The 22,464-nt window shown below is 43.8% G+C and overlaps 1 protein-coding gene across 1 annotated transcript in view; it reads left to right on the top strand.

Moving 5' to 3' along the window:
* Window positions 1-4,535: 4,535 nt before the first annotated feature.
* Window positions 4,536-22,464, top strand: part of foxp1b (forkhead box P1b) — a 149,327-nt gene continuing 131,398 nt past the window's right edge. Inside the window, 2 exon segments of the mRNA XM_076095763.1 lie at window positions 4,536-4,702; window positions 19,643-19,720. The gene's annotated coding sequence lies outside the window, so the exon portion shown is untranslated.

A 22,464-nucleotide genomic window follows, 5' to 3' on the forward strand; every position in this document is an offset into this window, starting at 1 on the left:
GATGTGAACGTCTCCTCTTCATGGAGCAGAGCGGGAGTCCATTACACGGACAGCCTGCTCAGGCTTTAGAGTGCGTGTGTGTCCCCTGTGGTTATGAAATGCATTCAGGAGGCTGGTCAGTAATTTAGAAAAAGCAGCGCAGAGTGCATCTACCTCCACTCTGTGCTGACCATGCCCACGCTGAGCTGCACTTTCACAGCCAATTGAAACGGGACCAGCACACTTACCGCCCCACAAACGGGACTGTGTCCACACTCCAAACATGGCGAGGCTTCACAGGCCGGTGGTTTGTGTGGTTCACAAACGAGCACAGCTGACCCGGCCAGCATGCAGCTACAAAGAAAAGCCTCTTTGGTCTTTGGGGCAAACCGCTCCTCTTCTTCTGTAATTCACACACGTTGTTGCATTTCAAAAAGCAGCTCCTCGGTTTGATTTATGCTCGCGTGAAAACTTGAAGAATGTTTCTAAAAACGCCCAAAGAGAGGTTTGTTACCTGCATTGTTATAAAATCAGGTATGTGTTTTAAACTACACACCTCAGATACTTAAAACGAGCGAGCTGAAGCTTGATGTTCACATCACTGCGTAAAATGATATACTTCAAGTTACTATAAACATACTTCAGCAGTTCATTTCAGTGACACTTACCTCCTTTCTTCTTCTTAATCTACTTTCTCGCCCTTTAAACTGCAGTAAAATGAACCTCGTGTATAATAATGATAAAGCACGTACTTGTGCAAATTAAAAACACATTATTATGCACAATATCAATGTATTAATACCATGAACTATGACTATGTAAGACTGCTCATATACTATGATGTATTTACATGCAGTCGCACTGCGATGTGTAGTTGTGTCACACAAGGCAGGAGCCACGAAGTGAACACTAACACAGGAAGAACTTTCATTTATTTTGTTTTCTAGTCTATTCTATTACATTGCTCTTTTTTTTGTTCATTGTCTCATTGTGTGCTGAGATAATGGATTAATAAAGTACAACCTGAATGTATAGAAACAGAAATCTATGCATTATTATTTGATATTTTGATATTTGTTCCCATGAGACAAACCCAATGCATCAGGAAAAGCAAATTGATTGAATATATTTTTAAATGAAATAAGAATAAATCATGATTTTGTGAGTTTTATTTCTAATGTGGCTGCATGAAAGCAACTGAGCCTATTTTGTAACTCACCCCTACGTACTGATGAACATTTGCATTTTGCGTTATTTCCAGAATATATTAATGGCTTTACACTTACTGAGCTGTTTTTAAAAATGTCCACGTTGTCCACCTCTACGGACAGATGTGTAAGTCTGTGAAAAAAAACATCTAGGGATGATCTGTTGTGAAGTAATACACTTACACAATACAATGTATTTGTGATTTAATGATATGTGCCTTAAAAGGGTTAAAGTGAAGAAAGAAAAACGTGTTTACGGTATCACAAATTAAATACATTATTATTATCATAAATAAAAACTATTTTGGTTGTTATTTATTCTTGTTTGATGACTGTAAATTAAAAAAATGCCACATCAACCCCCACAATTACAGAATGGAGCACAACAAGGTATCATCTCCTTCCTTCAGTCACTTGATAGTCATTTACTGATCATTATCTGCACAGCCCCCCCCCCCCCCTTTCATTACATGCTGAATGCTGCTGCCCCCCAGCAACAAGGGTGAGAAACACCGTATGAAAGCCATCCTTCCCCCTCCTTGGAAATCAAGAGGAGCTCCTATTCATTTGCTTAATTACCTAATTAACAGAAAGCTAATTACTTTGTTGTGTGTGTGTGTGTGGAGAGGCTGTTACGTAACTGATAGTGATCCTCAATTAATTTGTAACTACACTCCATCCAGTCGGGGCCCTTTAATCCACACGACGCATCACCGGCGCGACTCCAAACAAAAACGCTCTAATACATTCAGAACCCAGACACGAGGCTGCTGGGCTCCGCCGAGCTCATAGATCCGGTATTGACATGCAGATCAAGCCACAGAAGAATTAGGAAGATTGCTTGTTAGATTGTCTTCACAAAAACTGCACACACACACATTAGAATGTTTCCTCATTAATTACACCAGACAATCGTGTTTACAACCTTTTGAAGAAACAAAACAAAAACCCTGCAGTAATCCCATGAAAGCTTGGCTCAGTACACAAATCGTAGCAAAACTGCAAATCCTGTTAGGGATACAATGGGAGTCGTGTTGTATTATGAGAGATAAAGTGGTAACAAGTGGGAGGACGTAACAAACACATTCAATTTGAGTAGTTCTCTCTCAGAGGTGGAGTCAAAAGGTCAACTCTTTCCTTTGAAGATGTTAGCTTCATGTGATTTATTCTGCCTGTATGTGAATGTGCTTAATATCTGCCTTGATTCAGATGTTTGAGTTGAACTCTTTGTGCTGTCAGTTGAACGTCTCAGAGGACATCTGTGCGTTGCTGTGGCTCCGCGGGGCCTGAGGTCACTGAACACAACACTGTGGTTTGTAGGCCGTGCAGTGATTGATGTGCGTGTGACTGCTACAACATGTACGCATATAAATCTTTACAGTTGGGATGTTTTCCAGCTGCGGGTTTGAGCACTTGCTTTTGTAAAAAGAATATATTTAAAAAACGTTTTAAATAGACAAATGATAAGACTGTTTTATGCACATAATGTAACTAATGTGTCAATATTGGGAACATGTCACACCCTGTCTTATTCATTCATTTTTATTTAGTGACGCCCTCTTTGTTTTTCATCAATTCTCTTGTGTTAAAATTGTTGTCAAATTCTTTTACCTCTAAAATGTTCATGGGGCCGTTAAAGACCGAAGGAATGTGAAAGTGTGAAGGTAACAGGAAATTAGGTTGCCGTGTTTTCCTGTTTGGCCTCATTTTGTGTCACTGTTACTATGAATTAAGGTTTGTTTGTTTCGTGTTTGCCGGTAACCCAGCAGTTACAATCACTCATGTGTAACATACTAAAATGCATAAAATACAACAAACAATACATAAAACATAAAATATAATTGGCTGCGTCGAAAGAGGCAACAAGATATATTTAAAAAGTCGTATTTATAATTGTTAATCTGCTATGAAAAGTTTTAAGATTATTTGAAGCTCAATCCATAATATTTAAGTAACAGGTATGACCCGAGGAATGTAAACACCCAATGCATTGAAGGTTTAAGGATATTACAGATACAAAAACATCTGTAAAAAATAGTATAATGACCCAACAGAGGATTGAGAATATGAAGTAAAGTCCTTATAAACTCTCACACACACACAGACGAAGTAGAAATATGACAGTACCCGGTCAGAGGGTGGCGCTCTCTACTAACAAACAGAGTTGAGCAGCAGCATTGCTCCCTGATGATAAAAGTAACGTTCAGAGAGGAACGAGCTGAGCCTCTCAGACCTTGATCAAGGACAAAAAAAACGACTTCAAATATGTTCTCTTGGGGTTAAATTAATGTGGCTTTACAATGAGTGTTAACTGGACCGTTGGACCGGCCCGTGGTGATTCTCCTCTTCAGGGGCATAAGTGACAGAGATTTTAATTACTGTCATAATGTTTTCTTTTGCACTTCTTGTGACTGTCATATTGAGGTGAAACTGTTTAGGAGTGCACAGAACTATTTAACCAAAATGCCAAGCAGAGATTCTTAATAACTCTTGTTTGAAATTTAGACGTCTCCTTCAAAATATTATGAAGAATTGTCCCACATGCTAGAAAATATAACCAGACAACCTGTCCTCTTTTAAAAAAAAAAAAACATACCACCACCCCCTTTAAATAGTTTAAACTCCTCACAGTTGAGATTAAAACATCTTTGATGATTATGTCAAAGCATTTCATTTCTCTCTTTTTTTCTGCAGTGAGGCTTTTGGAAGAGTTATGATGAACCTCAGATCAAAAAAAAAAAAGACAGGAGAATTTTCTGAAATAATAAGAAGTTCATTCTGCCTCGGTTGTAATTAGTCAGCTTAGACATTTTAGCTTTTCTGACAGCCCCCCCCCCCCCCCTTCTCTCTCCTGTCACACTTTCAGCTAAAAAAACTAATGCATATCATTACATTTCCCCACAGAAAGGACCCACTAAAGTGTTCTACTTGTGTGTGTGACTACGATGATGTGTCTCGCGAAGAACGAGCCGCGATGCAATGAACGTTGTTTACCCAGCAGGTGGATATGACGTCACGGACTTGGGAACATCAAAAACAACAACATCCAAATCCGCGATTCTTCCTTTTTTTTTTTTTTTGCTCTCTCTCTCTCTCTCTTTCCTCCCCCACAGTCTCCTCTTCGGCGTGTTTAAAACAATTATAATCTAATAACATTTAAAGAGAGGGGAGCTCGTGCGTTTTTTCTCTCCAGCGAGGCAGACTGGGAGGCAGCGTGTGCGAAAGTCCACATTTTGCTTCTTTTTTTGTCTCGACGCCCTCCTCTCGGTAAGATGATCTCTTTTCTCCTAGTAGTCAAGTTAGTTAGTTAGTCACCCCCCTCCTCCTCCTCTTCCTCCTCCTCCTCCCCCTGCACCACCAAACACCGAGAGGCGGGCGGTGTATTGTTGGTGTTTACGGTGTGATTTGTTGTCGCACGCTTACGTGTGCACGGGTTCGTTATCTCATACTAAAAATCGGTATCCCCCCTCCGCGTGCGCCTGTTTAGCTGCCGTAAAGCGCTTTCACCACGCTGGGTAAGTTTCACTATTATCTTAACGTTAACATTAGCTCGTGTCGTATCTAGAGACCTGCTGATGCTGCACGCAGCACGAGACACACGCGGAGCTCGTGTGTGTCTTCGCCTTTTCCTATTGTTGTTTTTGCTAATGGATACAATTAGCGAACTCATCAAACACTAATAAAATACACCTGTGTTATTCGCACGTGGGCTGCTAGTGTGACGCTAGCGCTAATGCCTCCTTAACAAGAGTGGGTTTCTGTATGTTGTATCCTCTATTTTTTATTATTTGGAAAGTTGAGTTTCTAACTTAGTTGAGGGCTGCTCACGAGACCCCCCCCCCCCCCCCCCCTCGTGCAATGCACCTTGATATTGTTGTTCTAAAGTGCTGTTCGGTGATAGTTAAGTCACAACGCTACCTGTTACGCAGCCGTAAAAAGTAAAGTTTTCACGGTGAAAGGGGAAGTTTTGAGTGCCGTGATTTCTTTGGAGTGAGACCAGAGAGGCAGCTCTTTTTCTCCCTCTCCCCCCCACGTGTTAGCTGTCCTCCAAGCTCCCCAAAATACCGGAGGAAGACGTCAACAGTTAGCACCCAAAACTGTAGTTATTATAAGTGTAATAAAGCTTCAGCTATAACAGGAACGTCCACTGCTTTTATCTGGCTGTGCGTCTTTTGCGTCGTTGCAGGCTGTTGCTGCTTCGGTGTGTGTGGATTGTAGCCCAACGCGACACGACTTAAAAGCGGATATTCAACTTGTTACTAACACAAAGGATTTAGAGACGTTTTAAAAGCTACTTTTATTTAACTGTGCTGCTCAAAGTGTGAACTAAAGTGGGTTTATTGGGTCAGACGTGCTGTGGGTTCAACTTAGACTGTAAAGTTGCACTTTTTCATCACTTCTGGAAAAATAAGGTTCATATTTTGTTAAATTAACAATGACCTGTTATTGTGTGCAAGTGTAAATTAACTTTATAAAAATAATAATTAATAATAATTATAATAGTGTTGGTGTCCAAAGGAATGTAACGTCACTTGAGCAAAACTATTTTGCCCTGTGAAAATAAATTCAAAGCAATCAAATACATTTATATTGTAAATATTTTAGCTCCGTTTTCTGTTTAATTTAATATTCTATAACAGGTGTATTGCAGACAAGTGGGCACCGGTTACTAGTGCGATAGTGAATTTTACTGTTTAATGTGTCTCCGTACACATTATCAACAAATATCCTGCGTTGTTAATCCATTAAGTATTAGTCATTTGTAAAGTCAGACACAATTAGTATCTTCACCAGCAAATTATAATATTCACACACAAAAGATACAAATGATGTATCTCAATTGAGAGTGAACCGAGTGAAATATTACCCTTGATATATATATAGATATATATATATATATATATATATTTTTTTTTTTACAGTAAGTCTGCAGCTGGCAACAGCAGGACTAAAACCATCTTGAAAATTTGTACAAAAGGGAAACTGCAGCTTTAACAGCGATTGCTGGCAGTGCTCCCTCCTTCTTGGTCTTTGGATTAGTCATTGTCTGAGGGGGGAGAACAAAAAAAAAAAGACACTTTTTTTTTTTGTAGGAGAAGTAAAGTAAACAGCCTCCAACAAGCGAACCTTGACAACCCAGATTAAGGAAAACATTGGAGATCAAACAGTGCTGCTGCTGGGCTGTTGTCATGAGAGAGAGAGAGAGACTATTTGAACAGGCACTGGGGTTTTGTGTGCCCACTTATGCATAAATGGACCCTTCGCAAATGCTGACCATAGGTTTTTAAAATAAGGGGTTAGGGTGAACTTTCTTTGCAACTTTCCTGGGCCTGCAGTTTGAACCGGCTGTTGCGTACATCAGATGTTGTGCTGTGTCTGACGGGAACAACCTCAACACCGTCCCCCGCGTCTGTACTTTCTCTGCTTCATACTACAACTGAATAAATTGAGTTGGCAAGGAGGGAGGAGGGAGGAGGGGGGAGGGGGGACAGAAGGAAAAAAAAAGCTTGAAATTTGAGGAAGAGCAGCTGTATGCATTGTAATGATGCAAGATCCTTAACGCACCGGCCTGTGATTTGTATTTCGTGTTATTTGGAAAGCCCTTGTTTCTAGTTTGGCCTCTTCAGGCTCTCTCCTTTTTGTAGAGAGCCGAGGTTCAACCGGTAAGAAAGTAATCAGTCACTCATGCATTCAGCGTGAGGACTCCCGTCCCCCGAGTGGAGCGGGCCTCTCTCTTTCATCTGACGGCTTCAGTATTTGTGAACACACACCGAAATACCCGGTGCTGGGTACGGAGGGGCTGTAAACCCGACTGTGCGTCCTTTCGCTCGCAGCCGAATGATAAGGAAGAGTTATTTTCCCCGTGCAGTGTGGGAAATAAGGTCTCCACGTTCGCTCCGTTGTTTCTTTTCTAATTTATTTGCCTCTCTTCACCCCTCGTTTTGGTTTCAGACGCGAGACGCCCTCGAAACCACTTGCTTGAGACACTTTTTTTATTTATTTTTTTTACCCACAAAGCGAGACAAGTGACAGATGAATAAAGGGAATTTTTTTCTGGTAGATGAATTCGTCATGTGATGTTTGATGCACGCAACACAAAAGGCAGCAAGGAGCACTGGCTCATTAGTGGCGTTATTACACGAATGGAAGCGATAACAAAGGAGAAAGCAGAGCGGTATTTTTCCAGGGTAAAGGTTAGTGTGTCCCGGCCCCTGTGGCGTGCTCGGGCAGACGCTCGTCCGACCAGGTGAAGGCTTATTGGTCAGAGAGCGGAGCAGCTTCAGGTGTGCTCTGAGCAGCGCCTCTGTCTCTATGGAGACTGAGGAGCTGCTCAGGACGGCCATTAATTACTGTCTTCTACTGTCATCTGTCCTTTATAAAAAAAGGGGGGGGGGGGGGTTGGTGCTGAAAAATAATGTCATCCGTGTGCATGCAACGACGATGCGACATGACTTCGCTGCTGGTGTTGTCTTTCAGTCTTGAAGCAGCTGTTGTTGTGTTGCTCTCAGATAAAAGCAGTGTTGTTATTTTAATGAATAATTGGCTTGTTGTACATGCCTGCAGTTTGTTGGCTTGATGGGCTGCACAACACATTGCCTCTGCTCTATCAATAAGTCGTGTTGTAACAAATATTCAGCTCTGTCTCCTTCCCTGTATGAAAAGTATTCACTTATTCTCAGACTAACTTCAACGTATTTGACCCCGGATTTAAATCTAGTGAAATGTGTGATGTTTTGTTTTGTGTGCAAATACTTGCGTGATATTTGAGGCTAGCGCTGCAACTAACAAGTATTTTCATTGTCGATTAATCTGCCGATCATTTTCTCGATTAATCGATCAGTTGTTTGGTCGATGAAATGGTGAACAATGTCGATCGGTGTCTCCTGAAGCCCAAGATGACGTCTCAAAGATACTCAGTTTACTGTCACAGAGGAGTAAAAAAAAAAAAAAAAAAAATGAAGCTGGAATCAGAGAATTTAAACTTTTTTTCACCTTAAAAAAAAATACTCGAACCGATTAATCAGTTAGAGAAATTGTTTTATTAATATGACAACTAATCGATTAATCGTTGCAGGAAACCGCTGATTTGACTCAACGTGTTGCTGAAACGAAATGAAGACAAACTTTGAACAAATAGATGAAAAAGTGAAGCGAGCTGGTTGTGCAGTGTGTTGTGGTTTGCGTTGACGTTTGACACCCGCAGTAGGGTAGTGAAACTCTGAAACCTATTCAAGATGTATGCATATAGTTCTTTAGGTGTGTCATATTCAGACCTAGTCGTTCACGCAATATTTAAATATACAAAACTTTGGACATTTTATGAGAGTTTTAAGTTTAAGACATTTTAAGTTTAAGTTTAAGTAACACTTTACACCAAATGGTTGTTTCTTTCAGGCACACACACTATTCCCTCTTCTCATTTTTGAGTGAGTGCACGTAATAACTTCAGAGTTCCTCCAATAGCACGGCACTTGTCTGTTTTGGGAATGATGCAGGTGAGCTACAAACACTTCCATCCAGACATGAGGGGGCTCAGCCATATGCTACAAGCTGCGCTCAGCTGCCGGGCCGAACCTCAGCACCTGTTTGTATCAGCTGTCCGGTCTGCGCGTCGTGTTTACGGCGCGGCTTCGGCGGCCCGGTGGACTTCAGTTTTTTGAAGGGATTTTCTATCAAATATGCACCAGTGAATGTTGACACCGATATGGTGTAGTTATTGCTCTCAAGTTGTAATTTGTAAACTCATATTTTGAATATTTTGACGATAAGTTGTGTGGATTTCATTTTTTTGTGTGCTGCCGTGTTGCAGAAACCACCTCTCAGTCAAACACTGCAGGTTAGATCTGTGATGTGCGTGGCCTTTTGTCTGTTCGTGACGTTTTAAGTTCTATTGGTAGCACCCTGTTGGTTCTCTGTTCAGCTCGTGGTGCCGGTGCTCATTCTATCTCGCAGGTTCCTCTTGTTTATTTTGCAAAAAACTGCTGCCGGAAGTGTAAAAGTGTTCAGAACTAATCGGACCGTAGGTTGAATCATTATTATGTTTAACGTGAACGAGAAAATAGCAAAAACTGAACCGTGAAGAAATGTCACAGGCCCGTCACTTAAACCCTGTTAACCGTCGTTGGCGGCGCTCACAGGAGCACATCTTTAAGGGCCTCATCCTTGACTTCTCCGATGTGTGTTTTTTTTCAGTCCCGGCCTAATAAGAAACACAACATGGCAGGGCCCCGCTCCTCCGTCATCATCGCCGCGCGGGAAGTTGGTGTTGTTTTGATCATGTCTTTTGGGCGCATCACTCCGGCTTAGCCCGCCGCTCGCTACGTGATAAGCCATCAGAGCGCTCAGATCTAAGCCGGCGGCTTCGAGGAGAGAGAGAGAGAGAGAGAGAGAGAGAGAGAGAGAGAGAGAGAGAGAGAGAGAGAGAGAGAGAGAGAGAGAGAGAGAGAGAGAGAGAGAGAGAGAGAGAGAGAGAGAGAGAGAGAGAGAGAGAGAGAGACGGGAGACGGGGAGAGAGCGGCAATGCAAATTTTGTTGACAGACTGTTGCTGCAGCTGTTCTCCTCCGCCTTTTGAATTCAACAATGTTGCCGTCCGTCTTCGCTCGTCTGTTCGGGAGAAGGCCAAGTTGCCAGTCCTCTGTTGTCGTGCCTGTTCCCGTGTTGTGTACTCTGCCCTCTCGGCAATTACAACCCCTTTTAATCAGACGCTCGTGCTAATCGCCTCAAAAACACATGATTTCATCCTTTTACAAACTGTGACGCCGCTCTCCTCCCGTCTGTACATAAACCATCGTTGTTGTGTTTTTTTTCTTCTGGACCCCCCATTACCAAAGGGTGCTCCTAATTGACGGGTTGTTGCTTGTTTATTTGATATATATTTACCAGCTGGGTGGTAATTGGGGAGCGGTAATTACCAGAGATGCAGTGTGGCGCTTCGGCAGAGGTGCTGCCATGCTGATGAGTCTGGAGCACAGATGAAAGTATGCAGGTTACTGTTATCATCCTCGCGGACTGTTTAAATATACGCGACAGCGGAGAGAGCAGGGATGGCTAATTGGGCCCCGCGTCCCTTCTGCGGTCTCATTGTTTACTGTGATGATGCACGGGGCGAGATCAAAAGCGCCGCACTTTTATCTTTGTGCAATTTCTTCTTCTTCTTCTTCTTCTTTTTTTTTTTTGGTAGGCCCAGTTGTTGGCAATGTACCTGAGCAGTTAATAGCAACAATAAAAAGGCCAGTGTGTGTGTGTGTGTGTGTTAGGGGCCTGGTGGATTTGGAGTCCCTCCTGGATGATGTAGTTCCTTCACTGATAATGGCCTTGTTAACTGAGATTCATTACCTCTTCATTCAGAGTCCCCTCTGGATATTGAGGGAGAGTGTTCTCAAGCTACCGGCTCTGCCACGGTGAAGTCATACTGATGTGGCTTCTTAGTTTTTTTTTTCCTTTTCGCCAGCTATTCGTGGAAGGCGGTGACGGTATCTTCCCCGACTCCCGATGATTCAGTTGACCTGAGACTGAGAGGGGTGGCGGGGGTGGTGTTTGACTTTGTTTGCTACTCAATTCCACTTTCACACCAACACCAGCTCGCTCTCTCTCTCTCTCTGTGTGTCTCTCTCTCTCTCTCTCTCTCTCACAGACACTCGTCTCTCTCGCTCTCCAATTCCCTCAAACACACACCTTGTTTGTGCTGTTGTGTGATAGCCTGCTCTCCCAGTAGATCTGCAGACTTTGTTGTTGTTGTTTGCCTGTATTGGTTGGTGTGTGTGTGTGTGTGTGTGTGTGTGTGTCTGTGTGACTTGCATTCGCCCGGGCTCCTTGGAGGGAGTTTGTTTTTGTTCTCGGTGTTGTAAACAGGGCGAGGCTCCGTTCCCAAACCACTCAGTTGGAGATGGTTATTTTCACCCGAGTTATATATTTTTGTTGTTTATCCTCTCGGTCAATAGATTAGCCTGGGATGGAGTTATGTGTTGGGGGCAGATAGCGTGGCCGTCCAGTTCCTGCACGGGAGAACCGCTTTGTCACTGTCGTCTTTGTGATTTAAAGAAACACTTTTGTTGATAACTCTTAACTTTTTTAGGGCTGTGTGATAATTTAGTGGAATCATTTATATCTTTTATTTATTCTAAAGTATGAGATGTAATGTGTCAGCGTGGAGTCTTGTGAAGATACCTTTTTTTCAGTGACAGAATGATGTTCCATGAACACACACACGAGCTGAATCACGGTACAAAACGCCAAAATGAGGCCGATATGTGGGTTTAAATAGAAGTGTACAGTATTTGAGGCTCCTGTTTATCAAAGATGAGATTCACACAGCGATCCACGTCAGGTGTGATGCTTCTGTGGCTTTCACAGAGCGGTTCGACGTCGAGGCTGCGGATGTGTGTAAAGTCCCTTTTTCACATCTCGCAGGATAACACAGCAGCAAACACAGCAGGTGGCCGCGTGACGCGGTTTAAAAAAGAAAATGTGGGAAAATCTGTCGTTTTGTGAGTGGGAAACGCATCGTTATTGTCAGGGGCTCATTGGATACAGAGGCGGGGCGCAGCTGCATGGTAGCCACCTAGCTGCTACGTTAGCGCAAGGTAGCTGTTTGGCTAGGAAGACACAACAACTATAAATACAGTTACGATCAAATTGACGCTTGTTCTCGTACACAGACTCGTGGTTGTTGCTCGCGTCTCTTGTGAACACTTCAACATGACGCTACGCTAGCTGGCCCGGCCGGTTACTGCGATAGCCATAGACTGTATTTAAGGATCTTTGAAGAGCCGTGGTCACTGTTTTTGAGAAAATTCAAGTTAAAGTTGCATCTCATCTCGACATTCTCACTCTATGTACAATTCCGCGACTGCTTCCCTCAGAGCAGCTGTCAATCATGACGCCGCACCCCTTGAACATACATTAGTGTGATAATAAATACCTAAAATGACAGAAACCATCGTGGGAACAATGTCTTTGACGTGTACTTTGTTTTAGTCTGACCATCTGCTAACACGGAGGGGGCGGGCTCTATGATCTATACTGCAGCCAGCAACTAGGGGGCGATCGATAAGTCTCGTCTTCACTTTTTGGTAGCCGTCATGTCGTCCATCTTTATATCCGGTCTGTGATGTACACAGGGATCATTTCTCTCTGTACAATACAAGACTCACTGACTAGTACATCAATCCTTCACATAGCTGTGTGAGTGGAGCAATATATTTAATAAGGAAAACAAAACACACCGACTCCGAGCTTTAATGAAATGAAATGTCAAATCATTATTAATTGCAAATTTGAATGATAAAAGCAGACGCCTCAGCAGCAGTGTGTGTGTGATAGCTGGTAGTGTTCCCCTGTTTCCATCCTGAGAGCGATGTGCTTTACCTCTCTGCACAGTCAGCACGCACACCAGCAGTCAGGTGACATAACAGCAGGCGGCAACAACAGGCACACAGCTCACAGTAAAAAAAAAAGTGATCTGAGAAAAACAAAAATGAGTGTTCAGAGCAGTGAGTTTACCAACGGACAGAAAGGGTTAATGCTGACTTGGCTCGTCGAGGGGCTTCATGACCCTAACGCCGCCCGGCTCGCTCGTGAATGGGTGAACGGTTTATATTAGGGATGGACATATTGTTTTGTGTTATTGTGGCTTACAAGACATTTATCTAAGCGACTGCCCGACCGGGTCTAAAAAAAGACCGAGATAAAGATGGAGAGAGAGAGAGAGAGAGAACAGGAGAAAGAGTGGGTGAGAGAGAGAGAATCTCAACTGCAACTGAAACTTACTTATTTTGTTCCAGGAACTATAGTAAAGAGCATCGGAAAGTGTACGTTAGCAGTGATGTGAATCGTCAGTTGCAGATCTGAGTCTCCTGTAAAAGCGGTGATGTCGTACCAGAGGTTCACCTGTGACAGCGTTGGCTCACGTATCGCACGTTTCACATTCTATTTGTCCTATTTGTCTTCAGTATCAGTTCTCAGTGAGTGGCGCTGACAAAGCGCCTTCTGCGTCTCTCACACACACACACACACACACGCACGTGTGTGTGTCCCAGAGTTGCTCCCAGCTTCGCCGCCGCTGTTAACCATTTACTATTTACTGTTTACAGCCTTTTTGTTGGAGATTTACTGCACCTGTTGTAAATGCTGCCAATGTGGTGCGGGATAAACAATCAGCCGCTCCGAGTTATTGGATGTTTTTCTAAAAGCCTTTTCATGTCGTGTGTATGGAGCGCCGGGATGCACAAGCTTTTAATGTGTCGGCCAATCAATTCCTCGCGCCGGAAAAAAAACACAACACAACTCGCCCAGAAATGAGTAAATCAATCCATTCATATCCATAACTACGGAGGGGATTTGGGTATTTTGAGTGCATGTCTGTGTGCTTCCTACACAATCGTACGCTGTGATTGAAGAGCTAATTCAAAGAGCTTTAATCACTGCGACCGACCCTCTCGCTGTGTCATCTCCCTTCTTTTTTGCATGAAATGAATAGACGAGCAGTCTCTTTTTAGAGCATAATGGCCACATTAGAGCACGAGACGGATGGCGGATGAAAAATTCTGCATCCTTCATGCACACGTTCTCTTTCACTGAGTCACTCCGCTGTCGTTCATCAGTAGCGGGGTCCCGTGTGAAAGACCTTGCAGGCCGCGGTGAAGTTGATTGCAGCGCCGCAGCCTCCCACCAGATCCACGGGGATGCCTCTCTTTCCACCATGAGACATCATGCCCGACCACATACAGGCCAGTCAACATGTAAACAGTTACTCACTACCTGATACTTCTCACGGCTGATGATTCATCTGAAGAGACGGCGTCTCATGGAGTGTTCTCAGGGTGTACTCAACAATTCACCCTGTGATCTTCATCCACTGCCATGAGCTGTACATGCTAACATTGTAGGCCAGTCGAGGCCACTCGCTTAAATAAGCAAACGGATCACGTGACCAGACTTGGTATCGTGAACAGGCGATACTGTTGCTAACAGCAGCTACCGATGTAAAAGTGAATATGGACGGATGTCATCGCGTTAAATCGTAGCGGACATTTGTGCGTGATGTACGCTGAGTTGCTTCGTGTCCGTTCAGAGTTGCTTTGCATTGCGAGCAGACCGTTGAACTCATTCAGTCTGAACATTGGGAGTGTTCATGTCCAAAATAACTGTGCATTGCTAAAGGGTGATAGATAAAACATTGTGCTGCTTTGTTTCGTTTTTTTCCTCAATGCGCTCAAAGCGTCTGTTCTTATACAATGCCTTTCCTCTTTTTCCTTGATGGCAAAATATGCAACGCACGGATCAAACTAGAGATAAAAATGTATATATAAATTGGAGCTGCATGGAATTTGCAGTAATATTCAAATGATATGGCTTACCAACCAACACTTCCTTGGCAGTAGGGCTGTTTGATATAACAAAAATAACATTTCAGTATTATCAAAGGAACGCTGTATCTTTTTCCTCTTTTCTAAGGTAATACCAAGTCACAGAGTAAAAGTGGTCAGCTCTGTTATGGAGAAACCACATAATGTAACATAATAAATCTAATCTAATGGTCTAACGGGAGTCAACAGGGCGACAAATACTCAGCATCCTCACCAAACAGTGATGTCGGGTCAACCGTCTGTGAAGACACAACGGCTACGGGGGCGTTTCGTTTGTTTAGCATTCTGCAATACGTCTGCTGTTTACTGGCAACATGCAGTAACAGGATTAAAGCCTGTCGTCCACATTGTTTCTCTCCTGTAATTTAATTGGTTTCCACTATGGAAAATAGAAGAGAATTGTCATAGAATAATAGAGACACAATCGAGTGAGATATCCCAGTCGTAGGTGTCTTGTTTCCTTCCTTGCCTCTTCAGACGGTGTACGATTTGTGGAACTGATCATAACCTATAGCAGCGAGGTTGAAAGCGGGCAGAGACGTTCCTCGCTTTATAGCGCTCTGCGAGTGAAACCTTACGCACTTCCCTCCACTTGTGCTAATGTAAATGATTTGCATGGAGTTTGTCCCCGCTGATTACGGCTGTTTGGACTGTTCCTCTTTGGAACCGTGCCAATTGAATTTTCTGCCTTCTAACGCGCTCGGAGAGCCGGGAATATGGTTCTCATCGGGGCCCGAGGCTTGATCCCCCCCCCCCCCCCCCCCCCAAAAACATCCTTTCACATCACTCTGACAATTAGCGAGCTCGACCATCCCCAAATGGCACACGTAATTAAAGAGTTGGCATTATAATTACAATGTGTTTATTGTCTGTTTATGGGTTGTGTGCCGTGCATAACTCACCGGGAGATTTTCTTTTGGTGTAAATGGATCGAGGGCTGTTAACGTACTTGGTGGTAAATGCAATTTCATGTGGTTAACATCTCGATACCTCCTTTATCAGCCCTTTGACGGTTGCCGCACATGCAGCACAATTTGGCTGTCGGCAGAAACTGGCACTCTCGAACCCCCCCCCCCCCCCCCCAAATTGTTTAGTCGTGGGCTTTTTTTTAAACAGGCGCAACGGTAAATGTTAAGTAAATGATGCCATTTATTCCCTTCTCCTCATTGCCAGGCTGGCTGCCACGGGACCTGTGCCAGCTTTAAATAAGTGGCACCCAGATGGCTTTCACACGATGCCCACTTGGTTACAAAACGGTCCTGGGGAATAAAGCCGGCTGCCACAACAAGCGGCGGGTCAGCCGGTGAGCCTGTTGCTTTTTTTGCACTTTTTCCGCGTGTGTGCAAATGGGTTAATGTTGTGTCACTTTGCCGGATTCTTTGGGAACGTTGTATCTCAGGGGTCCCTCTGTGAATTGGAAAAGAGCCCCGTTAATGAGGAGGGCGGGATAGAGAGGTCGGGGAGAGAGATTCTCTGCAGGAAGGTTTCTCTCTCTCTACTAATGTCAGGCATTGAGTTCTTGATTCCTCAGAAAAGAGCACGGGAGGCAAATGATGAGCTCTGGAGTAATATAAATCTGTCAACGACGGGATTTCTTAGCCTTCCTATCTTCAAAAAAAGCAAAGTCTCTCCTCCTCCTCCTCCTCCTCCTCCTCTGCAGCTGTGCTGGTCTCTGGGCCGGCTGTCTCCTGGAGAAGTGGTGAACTGTGTCATCTCCAGCCACTAACAACTACCATCTGCAGCAGCCACCGCTGCAGATCGAGAGGACAATGTGAAACTGATTTTTTTTTTATAGCGCAGACGAATAAATAAACAAAGCCCCTGGACAAAAAAAACCCAACAACAACACAAACAACCCGCGGCTTATGCAAATGCTGGGAAAATGTGTTCGCGAATCGATAAGCCCCGTTTGTGTATGAGGAGACCGTTTTTATACACAGATACACATTCATAAGTTTGCTATTTTATCTGCAGCAGCCCCCCCCCCCCTCAAACATCTGTTTATCTTCTACAGTTCATGTTAAACCCACGCATTACGATGAAACACAAACTAGTTGTTGTTGAGTTGTGACATGAAGCGGCCCAGAGCTGGCCGGGCTGCCGCAGGACACCAGATGTTCGAGGCAAAGTTTTCAGTCATTGTGGTGGGAGAGAGGGGTCAAACTGTCAGTAGGTTAAAGGTCTAGCAGCGTAAAAAAACCCAAACCGTTAATTAGAGATGAGATATTTATCGTGTGTTTATGTTGCTCTGTTAACTTCCAGCGTTGCTGTTTTAAGCCCGATTGTTCGGTCAAAAGTCCGCTGGAAGACGCGCCAATTTTCCTCCACGAAAGAAAAATGAAACCTCAACAGCCCCGTCCCATTGTTTAGCTCGTTCTCCCAGTCACCTTGTAATTGTTTCTGTGTCAGAAGCAGCTATTAGCATTGCTAGAAAATGGTAATGCTTTTGAGGGACTCATCTCTCCGAGAGAATGGCTCTCTATCACACTCTCACATTCTTTTAAAAGGGAAAAGGAAGATGAATTCTGCCCATAAAGGCTGTATCACAAGGGCTTTTTATCCTAAATGGCTCTGGGGATTGTTATCTGTGGGAAGTGTGTCCTGCCTCCGTCGTGTTCAATCAAGTGTCCACTTAGCTGTGACTGGGAGTAATTGTTCCCAAGTGGGCCACACACTGACCTGTTAATGTCTGCGCTGACCCGCTAACCTTGTCAGCGCGTCTTGGGGAGGAGTTTAAATCATGTGGATCTCCTGCGAGTCTTTACGCTACCGGGTCAAGTGGGCGTCGGCCCCCCGAAAGACCACTCTCTGGTAATTGTCCCCAGCAGCGCGGGTCAGCCGCGGGTGTTCCCGAACACCGGCTCTTATTAGATGAGGAGTGGTGTGACTTAATGGGTCAAGCCATTGATCCGATACAGCACCAGTTTACCCCCCCCCCCCCACCAACCAACTGGTGCAAAACCTGATCACTGGCTTCATCGTAGATCCACTAACACTGTGCATGCCGTCGTTTTTCACAATTCAAATGGGTTAAACAAGTTTCCTTTTGTAAATATTTTTACATGTCGTGCTTTCAAACGAGCAGCAGGTGACCTGTAACTGATTTCATGGCGCAAAAGAAACCATCGCTGGGTTCTCCTGACGCCGGCTAACTCCTGGCCCTCGTCACACCCCCTCAACAAGGACGGACAGCTTCAAACGGCCGTCTGGTTCGCCTGCGAACTCACAAATGAGTGGCAATTACCACACGCGCTGCGAACCGGAGTTTTCCTCAGAAACTGACATCGTTTGTAATTTGAGTGAAAAGAGGAGATCACAACCACATGTTTCCAGAGCGAGTCGAGTGTCGAGCAGCTGGCACGTGAAAAAGTGAGAACGCTTTATAGTCTGAGGTAAAAGTGTTTTGACTTTATGTTGGCGTCTTCGCATGTAGTATATCTCAAAGTGTTTGGTTGTTTTAGTCTTTTTTTTAAAACGTTTTATGGACAAATTACGTAATAAAACGTAACCGCGTTTTAACATCCAGCACTTGTTAATTTGCAATAAAGACTTGAAATCAGAGCGACCTCTTTAAGTGTGTGCTATTTTAACACCCTGCACATAAATCCCATCTCTTTTCAATCTTCTCATCAAGTGGTTTCTAAAGCTGGAGTAAGATCTCAAAGTGAGGGGCCCTGCCGTGAATCCATGAGGGCGTGGGGGGGGGGTTGTCTGTTGGGATCAACATATTTTCGGGGAGTAATGACAGGGATGCAACCGAGTAATCAGTCAAGTCTTATCTGGGGCCGATGGCGGACCCCAGGAATGTGGACTGGGTCTGTGAAAAGAGCGGCTGCGCTAATGGGGTTAGTCAAATTCCACACTGGTGAGTTATGAGGCGTTGGGATGTCTGTGGGTTTGTTGTGTCTGGTCAGAGAGACACGCCGCTGCACAGAGTTATAGAGTTGGTCTTTTTTTGACACGCTTTCCCATCGAGCGTGGGGCCAATTAACTGTGCTGTGCTGCTGGAAGACACCGGCCACATTTAACAGCAAAGCGGTGCACATGTCGCGTATATGTATATATATATATATATATATATATATGTATATATGTATATATATATACATATATATATATATACACACACATCATCGGGCCAACAAGCCACACATGCAGCCACGACTCGTGTGACGGGGACCAAACCAGAAGCCATCCGTTCCGCTGCCTCTTCTGCAATGTTCTGAAGCTTATCTGGAAGTCATTAGCATCTTTCCACTTGTTTATCTGGTTACAGACGAATGCTTTTTGAGCTCAACACCAGCTTTTACAATAAACAAAATGTTGTCTCCGATGTGTTTCCAGTGGCACAAAGGCTCATGCATCATTTCTGTAAACAACAAAGCAAGAAGGTGGAGAGACCACGTCGGGGATTATAGGTCACTGCACTGCTGTGAACACACCGTCTCCTGAGCAATCACACTTGTAGCTTCGTAGTGTGTTACACAGCTTTATTGTAAATATCTCATCATCATAAAAGTTTGTAATGTGTCGGTAAAGATGTTCTTTTTGTTTGGGTGCTTTAAATGGAAAATAATAATCGTCTTTTAGGTCCTGTAGTCTGTGTTTTGATCACATTCAGCTCCGTGAAGCGTGTTTCTGTCTTCTGTGGGTTTATCAAAAGCACTCCGTTAACAAAGGTCAACCACGTGACTTGTTTACTGTTTCTTAGATGAGAAGCGAACCACAGAAACTGTGATACAAACACCTTTGCTGCTATTTTAGTGTCCGCCATCGCTGCTTATCTGCATGTTCACATATGAACCACGACTTGGTATGCATGTAGGCCAGGAGGAGCCAACAGGAATCGGTGCGTCACAACTTATCAAACACTTGCGGCCGACAATGATCACTTTTACTTTTAACCTGTTATGTCATTTCTGTACATGTGGGCTCAGCGGACCAGGTTAGGGGCTCCCCCCCCCCCACCTTTTCACTTCCTGTTTGTAATAGTTGTATCTTTCCCTTTCCTTCCTTCTCTCTCTCTCTCTCTCTCTCTCTCTCTCTCTCTCTCTCTCTCTCTCTCTCTCTCTCTCTCTCCTCCCCAGTGGCCCTGCTCTCAAGACTGTGAGCTGAATTCTGATTGGAGGAATGGAGCGCCAGTCCGCCCTGCACCAGTGATCAGGGTATGTGGCCCTCCTCCCGCTAACCCGTCTCTTATTTCGTACATTACTGTGTTTGTCTGTGAAGTGCCTCCAAAACAGCCGTTGGGTCTGGCTATTAAGGCTTATTTGTATCGGGCCATAATAAGCTGGAAGCAGATCCCAACAGATGTATTCTGAGCTTTTCATCACTTTTATTGCTCAACTGTTTAGGCCAGCATGTGAATGATAAAGACACAAATAGTACAGAATAGGGGCTGGATATTATTTTGGGGAAATAGTATCTAATTACCAATTTTACTGACCGATATTGCAATTATTTTTGTATAAATTGAACTCCGGGAATGTTCTTGTGGTGACTGGTTCCAAGCCTCTGAACTGCTGCCCACATATCTGGTTTTTGCCGATCAGGGCTACTTCATGACTCCTAATCCTGGAGGCCCCGATTCCCCAGAGCTTTTGAATTAATACGCTTAAAACAATGCTACTGTGTTCTTAAGAGCAACCAGGAGACACACTACCTGTCACTCACCACTCTGTTCTTTTTATGTCTCTTAACAGTTTCAGCCGTAAGTGCCAACTGTAATCTGCACCTATTTTGACAATCAATCAATTTACTAATTTTTGTGAGTTACACAAATTCGCTAGTTCCAGCTTTTCCCACATTTCGATACATCTAGTTTTCTTCGTCGTCTGTGAGAGAGAACTGAATATCGTTGGGTTAGTGTCGTCGTTTGGACAACAATACATATTTTAAAACATCTCTGGGAAGTTGTGACGGACATCTTTTGCTTTGTGCTGACACTTTGTAGACCAAACAATGAAGAGATTGATTGAGAAAATGACAGGTGGATTATTTTTACTTGAACCTGTTTTGTCATTACAGAAATGACATAACAGGTCATTTCTGTACATGTGGGCTCAGCGGACCAGGTTAGAATAAATTAAAATAATCCGTTGATTGCAGCTCTATTAAGCAATAATTATAACTGAACAATTCACTCTTTCAAATGATATTTTGATATAAAAATGATAGATTGTCCAGAATACTTGAAGAACTTCATCTTCAAAGTGTACAATGAGCTCGGATGTTAATTCGTTATAAAAATTTAAATGCAGTCTTTTTTTTTTTTTTTAGCTTGAGGGTATTTATTATTATTATTATTATTATTATTATTATTATTTATTTATTTTTGCATCTATTAATACAGTAGGTGAAGTAAAGGTTCTTTCAGGTTAGAACAGCTCGGTCATGTTGGTCATGTGAACTTACCATTGCTGTATTAACTTGTTGTAAATATATGAATATGAAAATTAGTGCACATATACTCGCCAACCTTTACCAATTAAAAATCTATGAGAATAATAATAGTAATAATAATAGTAATTGCAATGATAAACGCAGTTAACTGCACAAGTGAAATCAATAAAATATGTTAATGCAGCATATTGCCCTCTACCTGAGTGTTGCACCGTCAGCTTCTCTGCATTGGTGACTTTTTTTTCTGTGTTTTTTTTTTTCCTCCCATATCTTTGGCGTACTGTCGTCTTTTCTGTCCCTCCGCTCACCTCTGTCTGCCCCGGGAGCCCTGATTGGCTGAACACTTTCTGCACTACGGTCTGGCTGCTTGCCAGCCAGCGCTGCCGGTGGCCGCCGTGCCCCCTGATCAGAAGAGAATGTGACATTTGTGCAGAGGTAATGGAATCTGCGTGCAATTAAATCTCTGACTGTGAAGAGGAGTCTATCCCCCCCCCCCCCAACCTCCCCATCGTCTCCTGCCTATGCCAGCAGCAGGGGGGGGGCAGGCACAATGATGAAACCTTCCCAGCAGGGCCTCCCTCGCCGCACTCTCTTTCCCAATCTCCACGTCAGGTTGTGTTTCTTAACTCTAACCCTGCATCTATCTGGCAATTAATTACCAAAAACGTCCATTAGGAATCTCTCCGAATATTGCGTAAAAAAAAAAAAAAAGTATATTCTATTACAACAAATAACATTACAAGGCTGCGACGTCACGGATGCCTTTTGATGAATTTGGCTGCCGGTGACAGTTGTTATTTTTGTGTATTTATTCGTCGTGTGTGGAGTGGAAGAGACGCAGAGAACAGAAAGGAGGCAGAGGGCAGCTCCACGCATGGCTGAGCGGAGGGTCGTATCTCTCCGCTCCTCTTCCTCCGCTGCCCCGCCACTACACTTAACGCCTCATTTGTGGGCTCTGTGGTCAATGGCTTGAGTCTGTGATCTGTTGGCCATAAAAGGCAGCTTTTCCCTCTTTGCTGATGGGGCATTTACTCGTGGGTTAATACCAGCCCCCCCCCCCCCCCCCCCCCCCCTCACCTCCCTCCACAGGCGAACTCATATCTAATGGATATGTGCATCCCCATCAGGGTAGCTCATAAACATAAAACTCTCGACTGGTTGGGAAGGACAGAGCCGCGCCATTGAAAGCATTTCCCTTGAACTTGTGTAGGAGGAGTTCCTATCGGTGTTCCTCGTCCACACTGGGTGGACGGAGACGCAGGATATCCAGGTCAGGGTTTGGATAAATCCTCCCTGTGTCGCGTCCGCCTGAAAGGCACAACCTCACATCAGACTTTTATGAATTTTGGAACACATTCGATTTATATTTTATTTTTCACGTTCAGCTTCCCTGGTTATTTATTTTGTCATGATGAATTATTAACGTCGGCGTTGGTTGAAGGGAGTGTCGTCTCGGAAAATAAGAGGGTCACTCCGTTTCTTCCTTTTTTTTCTTCACCCGAGGGTT

Source organism: Anarhichas minor, unplaced genomic scaffold (assembly GCF_050575085.1).
Source record: "Anarhichas minor isolate MPS153535 unplaced genomic scaffold, ASM5057508v1 ptg000021l, whole genome shotgun sequence".
Taxonomy (NCBI): domain Eukaryota; kingdom Metazoa; phylum Chordata; class Actinopteri; order Perciformes; family Anarhichadidae; genus Anarhichas; species Anarhichas minor.